We start from the raw sequence: 7368 nt of genomic DNA, 5'->3' as shown, positions 1-7368 counted from the left end.
CGGGCCAGGATTGCTGCCTGGCCACCTCGAAAGGATAAATAAGTAAATGCAAGCCGTAAGGCAGTCATTTACAGAAATTGCTTTGTCATCCCCTTGAAGGCTAAGAATCATTCTGCCATTAGACACGTTACCAAATTACACTGGCACAGAAGCTGTCCCTTCAAATTGAATTACTACCAGCAGTTTCCCTTTATGTCATATATTTTATTTGTACTGTATTGTTTTCCTTGAAATGTATTTCATCTCTTGGTATCAGAGTACTTAAGGAACATGTTTTATATTTATTTGTAAAAGACAGTATATCCCATTAACCAATTCTTGAGGCAAAGCTCATCGTACTCAAAGATAGCGGTATTTGTCATACTACAAGTAATTCTAGTAATTATTTTGAAAGAAGATGCAGCAGTTATTAATCAAAAATGTAACAAAAGTAGTCCAGTGTGAAACTTTATTGAGACAAGCCAAAATGTCTGAAGTTTTTTCATCTAACATTGTGCAAAATTTACTAAAGTTTTCAAAATGTCATATTATTCAAGTTTAGGTAAATTATGCATGCAAGGAGAAATCACTTGCGCTGCGCTGCGCTCGCTGGCCTCTCACATAATTTTTTTTATGCTAGATAAGCCCTCGAGTGAAAAAGTAATGAGAGATAACTGGGAGTATATTTATGAAGGGGTTTTGGGTTGTGTTTGCACCACACAACATGGAGAAAAGAAATGCAGCAAGTTTTTATATAGTGCAAACTCAACCGAAAAAGTATTGGAGCGCTTTACATGATTTATTATTATATATTTTTTTGTTTGCATGGGGAGATTAATTGATTTGCCCAGATTCACAGGATTTTATTCTGACCTGAGACTAAAAACCCATCTCCAAAATCGACAGCTCGAGCATTAAGCCACAACCCCAACCACAAGAGCGGAAGCATTTTCATTATTATATACAACTTGATGCAAAAAAAACTATTGATAAAGCCAATAGTCTTGGCTAGGGCTCGAGTCGGGGTACCACGCGGGTGGACGGCGTCCCCCCACTTATTTTACCGGGAGCTCGATAAATGGAGCCACACATTCACTCTTTGGCCTCTCTGGGGCGGGATCGGAGCCCATTCAGAGCGCTGCTCACGCACTGGCTTCTCTGATGCAATCGCATTTAAGGGGTGAGTGAGGGGAGGCAATGAATCTGATGTTGCAAGCCACCTTTGGTGACATCACTTCCTGTTGTGACGTCAGCGTCCCCCCACTTCTTTTTAGGTTTCGCCTGGCGACGGAGCTCCTAGCTCCGCACAGGAGAAATCTTATGTCCCTACAGTGTAGGGCTTAGTCCCGCCTTCTGTTCCATTGGCTAGCTCCATAAATGGAGGCTAGGCATTGGAACAGAGATCTGTCCGTCATGGCCGGACCAGATTCATGGGCGTTCCCGAGATTTTTTCGCTCTCCGCCTCTGCGATGTCGTCATCGCGGCCGTGGGCGGGGTTTATTTTTGTTTTTGTCGAGGTTGCCTTTCGTCATTCCGCCGCCGGAGGAAGTCCAGGTGAGTGCGTTCCTTTCCCGCCGCCCCCCCTCCCGCTGTCCGTTCCTTTCCCGCCCCCCCTCCCGCTGTAGGTGTCCTCGTAGGCCCCCCTCCCGGTGTCCGTGTCCTCGTAGGACCCCCTCCCAGTGTCCGTGTGCCCGCCCCCGAATGCAGCGAACGAAACATAAATCAATGACAATTATTCAGAAAACCTGAGTAGCGCTTCGAGACAGCTTTGTCAATGTGTGGAAGTGTAAAGTGCATTAAAAAAAACACATATAATGTTTCTTTCTTCCCCTCTCCACCGGACCCTTCTACTCTCAGATTAGCTTTCATGCCACTCTCGCTTTTTCTGTCGGCAATCAGCGCTTCGAAGTCGCCTACGGACAAGAAGGCGGTTCATTGAGAAGAGGCGGCATGGCATGACTCGAAAGGTGGGGAAACGGGAATGAAATGAAGATAACTGTCGGGGTGGGGGTCGTTTTAAACAGTGACAGGGGGTTGGGGGGGACTCGAGTACACCACAGATAGAGTACCTGGTCAGAGAGCGCATGCGTCTGATAGATGAAGCGCAGTGCATAGGACTGCTGCAGCCATGAGCGGCGGAGGGCAGGGTGGCAGCGAGGGATGAAAGCAGACCTGCCCCCGGCGTTTGTACCGTACCTTCCTGTACCCCATACCACGGGTCTCACGGGCGACGACGCCACTCTGCGCGGAGCTAGCACGGAGGACAGCGCCGGGCACACTTCCACAAGGGGCAGGTCTGAACCTGCCCCTGGCTTTTGTACAGGGTGAAGGTAGGGCTCCCCCCACCCCTGCATGCCATTTAACACCGCCTTGTCTCAAAGCGCCCACAGCCTGACTCTGCCCCAAAGGAAACTTACAGTTTCAGTATCCTTCATTTATGCGGAAAAGGTGGTGGCAAAATCACATAATTCTAGTGTCACTGGTCCTGACGCAGTGCTTCTTAAAGAGCTGTCTTCAACTCGTTCCTTAATTGCGGGAGGTTTGGCTGGGGTGCTCCTAAGGGACACAGGTGATTTGCCCAGAATCACAGGATGTTGAGCCCACGTGAAATTCGAACCTAGTTCACCAACTCCAAAGTCACTAGCTCTTGCCATTATGCCACATCTTCTCCTATCTTCAGTTATTGGAAAAAGTCATGAGTTCAAATCAGAATAAGGCAGACCCAGTCTTTTATTCCTCCGAGAGGTGGTGGCAAAATCACATAATTCTAGTGTCACTGGTCCTGACGCAGTGCTTCTTAAAGAGCTGTCTTCAACTCGTTCCTTAATTGCGGGAGGTTTGGCTGGGGTGCTCCTAAGGGACACAGGTGATTTGCCCAGAATCACAGGATGTTGAGCCCACGTGAAATTCGAACCTAGTTCACCAACTCCAAAGTCACTAGCTCTTGCCATTATGCCACATCTTCTCCTATCTTCAGTTATTGGAAAAAGTCATGAGTTCAAATCAGAATAAGGCAGACCCAGTCTTTCATTCCTCCGAGAGGTGGTAAGTCCATGTTTTACAGTGTTTAGAAACAGCAGAATAGTTGCGTTTGGTGCTATACAAAATGCATTATTATTTCTTCTAGGTACATATTTGTTCTACTGGTCCTTCTCAGAGACTTTAGTGGCAACTGGAGTGAAAGACACTGACCCTACCACTCCATCACTCCACACAGACCCCCGCTGCATCCCGTCTGTTATTGAGCTCCAGCCCCTGCCGAGCCTCAGCCAGGCTCCCTTCCAACCCTCTCATCCTATCCTTCTCACATCTCCTTCACTTCGTCCCTCCTTCTCTCCACTACCCGGTTTCACTCAGCCATTCTTCCTTCTGCAGCCAGCTTGTCCGGCCCCCTTCCTTCAGCTCTCCTGACGTTTCTTCTCTTCATCTCCTCCCTCGTCTCCCCCCTTCCATTCCGGCCCCTTCCCTTCGTACCCACTTCCTACGACCCTCCCTATCCCTACACCCAATAACTCTATCCCTCCTCGTCCTTGTATACCACGTCCACCATCCGTCCTTGGCGCCCCACCCCCCTCCCTACGACCCCCTCGTCCCTCCTTCACCCCATCTCTTTTTGCCCGCCAACCCCCATTCACAGCATAATCTGAAAAAAGTGTGGGCAGAAGGTGAGGTGGGGAGCTAGAAGGGGGAAGGAAGGGAGAGAATCGGGTGCTAGAAAAACTCGAGGAAGATTACTTCATATCATTTTTTACACCTCGTTTTATTTTATTCTAATTGTAACAGATCTTTGTGTAGAGTGCAGAGTAGTGAGTGTGCAGAGTAGTGAGTGTGCAGAGTAGTGAGTGTGGCGTGCTAGAGAGTGTGGCGTGCTAGAGAGTGTGGCGTGCTAGAGAGTGCGGCGTGCTAGAGAGTGCGGCGTGCTAGAGAGTGCGGCGTGCTAGAGAGTGCGGAGTGCTAGAGAGTGCGGAGTGCTAGAGAGTGCGGAGTGCTAGAGAGTGCGGAGTGCTAGAGAGTGCGGAGTGCTAGGGAGTGCAGAGTGACTAGGGAGTGCAGAGTGACTAGGGAGTGCAGAGTGACTAGGGAGTGCAGAGTGACTAGGGAGTGCAGAGTGACTAGGGAGTGCAGAGTGACTAGGGAGTGCAGAGTGACTAGGGAGTGCAGAGTGACTAGGGAGTGCAGAGTGACTAGGGAGTGCAGAGTGACAGTGAGTGCTGAGTGACTAGGGAGTGCAGAGTGACTAGGGAGTGCGGAGTGCTAGAGAGTGCGGAGTGCTAGAGAGTGCGGAGTGCTAGAGAGTGCGGAGTGCTAGAGAGTGCAGAGTGACTAGGGAGTGCAGAATGACTAGGGAGTGCAGAGTGACTAGGGAGTGCAGAGTGACTAGGGAGTGCAGAGTGTGCAGAGTGACTAGGGAGTGCTAGAGAGTGCAGAGTGACTAGGGAGTGGTAGGGAGTGCAGAGTGACTAGGGAGTGGTAGGGAGTGCAGAGTGACTAGGGAGTGCAAGGGAGTGCAGAGTGACTAGGGAGTGCAAGGGAGTGCAGAGTGACTAGGGAGTGCAAGGGAGTGCAGAGTGACTAGGGAGTGCTAGGGAGTGCAGAGTGACTAGGGAGTGCAGAGTGACTGCTAGGGAGTGCAGAGTGACTGCCGAGATTAAGCTAATGGCAATGTAAATGACAATGCCATTTATTTATCTGTTTTCAAAACCAACACATAAATACAAATTTTGTCATTTACAATGCCAATAGCTCTAACTTTTCCAAAGGCGAAACCATTGCATTGTAAATGCTTGTTTTAGGACTTGTGCCCTGGTCTTGGCTTCTTGTAGGTGTAATGTTACTTTTATTATATATCTGGATGCAATGACAGAAGCAGCAAAGTATCAGTAGTGTGGCACACTATACGATGCACTCATTTTTAGCTTAATTGCTTTGAAGCCACACCCTTAATTGCATTGGTTACGCCCCTTTGAAATATCCCCGAGTATTTTCATCCCACTCAAAGCCCTGGTCTACAAACGCGGTCAGGTTCTTGGCGCACATAGCCTTAGCTGCAGCGCACGGAGACCTTACTCTGCCGCACACAGAGGAAAATAATTAGAGGGAACATTGGTTACAGGTAGGATTAGTTTTGTGCAGGAAAGGACACCTTCCTCTACAAGAACAATCCTTCCTCCTTCTACATATGCTGCAGATGTAGAAAGAGAAAAAACGAGTAGAAATAAAGATATTTTTTCTCATTACGCCTCTCCTGTGATGGAGTAGCATTCTGACACATTCACAGGGTTACCAGTGATGGTAATCTGGGAGTGCTTCAGAGTCCATGAGTGGATGCATGGGAACATTCATGCATCCACCCATGGAATGCCTCCCTGGGGCAGAGTAATGCAAAGCAGTACCTTGCACCTCCTTTTATTACTCCAAGCCATGTGGTGCCGTACAAGGTGGACTTACGTGGCTTGGTAAATCTTATCATTGGGTTTGCAACACCATGTGCCCCCTTGCACGGGTGACACAAAACCCTTGATAAATATATGAACCTAAATGTTTAGTGACCCAAGAAATTCTTGAATGTCTTTGACTTTAGAGGATACTTTCCTTTGGTCTGCAACTGCAACCTTCTTAGGGTCCTTCTTCAATATTTTGCTTGTGATCACAAAAACATAAATTCAACACAAGTGACTTGGATCTAACTTTTTCCAGGAATTGTTTGTTTTATCACAGCCTTGTCAACATGGCTATTTTATGTAGCATATGCTCAGCTTCATAAGTGAGGAATAGCAGAATGTTATTGATATACAGTATGAAGAATACTTTAAACACTGATGTGCATATTTTTGAACTTTATTTTGTAGTACTACAATAGTTCTCATACAGCCAGATTCATGAAAGAAAATTTGGCTCGCAAAGGGCCAGATTCTGTGTAAATTTGCATTTCAGATTTGCTACAGGGTGTCCTTTGGACATCCCTGGCACCCTTGAATTCGCATTTTTATTTGCGATTAGCTAATTGCTAATCGCAAATAAGGAATAACTCCCCATTCATTCCTATGGGCCAAATAAGGAACCTGTAGGAATCGCAATAAATATTGCGATTCCTACATGAATCCCGTTTTGCGAGTCTGTAATAGTGATTCCTTATGAATCGCTATTAAAGACTCTCAAAACGGGTCTTTGATGAATCTAGCTGATAGTGTATTGCAAAATGCTATTCACAAACCTAGAGTCAGTGCTTAATTTGAAAAATAAAGAAATGCCAGGGCCCATGTCAGGAGGGCTCTGCCTGTTGCACCATCCATTTTGCCCCTTTCAGCACTGCCAACAGTATGAACACAGCTATTAATCATCACACTCCTACAAGTGTGCCAATTCAGACTATTTCAGGCCCACAAAGTTATAAGACTGGCTTGGGTGGCAGATGATAGTCATTTTCAATCTATTTTCAGTTAATAAATGACTGTTGTTGTGCTCATCTCTAAATTAGATAGGCAGCCCCATCATGTGGCAGACAATTAAGTGCTGGTGCTGAGTTCCGGAAACCACCAACTCAAATTAAACACTGTCTAGAGGTGTAAATCCCCACCTCTACCTCTCCTACCTTTTCTATGCAGAGATCCTCACACAAAGTTTGCTACTTCGGGTCCGATTCCGATGTCCGGCGGACCGGAGTCCATCCAACATCGGACAGGAACTGGAACCGAATGACCTATTGTTGTCGGTTCCAGATCTACAAGTACGATGGGTCGCAATCCCATACCTAATAATGGAAGCATGCATTCCAAATGGACTGTATGCTCACATTGTTAATTGCAGAGGTGCAGTTCATTTTTGCACCCCGTGGCACACCGGGTGCAGGGATCAACAGGGGGCACCTTAGGTGCCCCCCTTGGCCATCATTCAGCGGCCTCGCACCCATGGGGGGCCTGCTGGGGGCCTCAAGAGACAGTTTCGCACTGCTTTTTTGTGCCAGAAAGACAGGCACAAAAAGGCAGTGGGAAACTGCCATTGTACTACCTCGGCCGGAAAGAGGCGGCCAAGGGAGTACTGAAGGGTTTCCAGAGGGCGGACGGGCTCTCCAAGCGCATCGTAAGCCATCTGGAAAACCAAATCAGAATGGCTCGGTCGGAAAGGAATCTGAACGGCATATTCCTGCCTGCATCGGAATCGGCCCCTTAGTAGTGAAACTGGGAGGAACTTAGGGAGTAATTGGAAATTGGGATGAATTTATTGCAAAATAGGTGGGGACTTAGGGTGGAGTTAAGATGGGGTAAGGGAAGGTTAAAGAGGGGTTAAGGAAGGAGACAAACCCACCCACAAAAGAGTACGCACATTTGTATTCACAAACTGCACGTCTAATGTTACTACATCCAGAAACCTAAAACAGTAATAAATTGA

This window comes from Lissotriton helveticus, chromosome 5_1 (assembly GCF_964261635.1).
Source record: "Lissotriton helveticus chromosome 5_1, aLisHel1.1, whole genome shotgun sequence".
Lineage (NCBI taxonomy): Eukaryota > Metazoa > Chordata > Amphibia > Caudata > Salamandridae > Lissotriton > Lissotriton helveticus.
Note: the sequence above shows the minus strand (reverse complement) of the source record.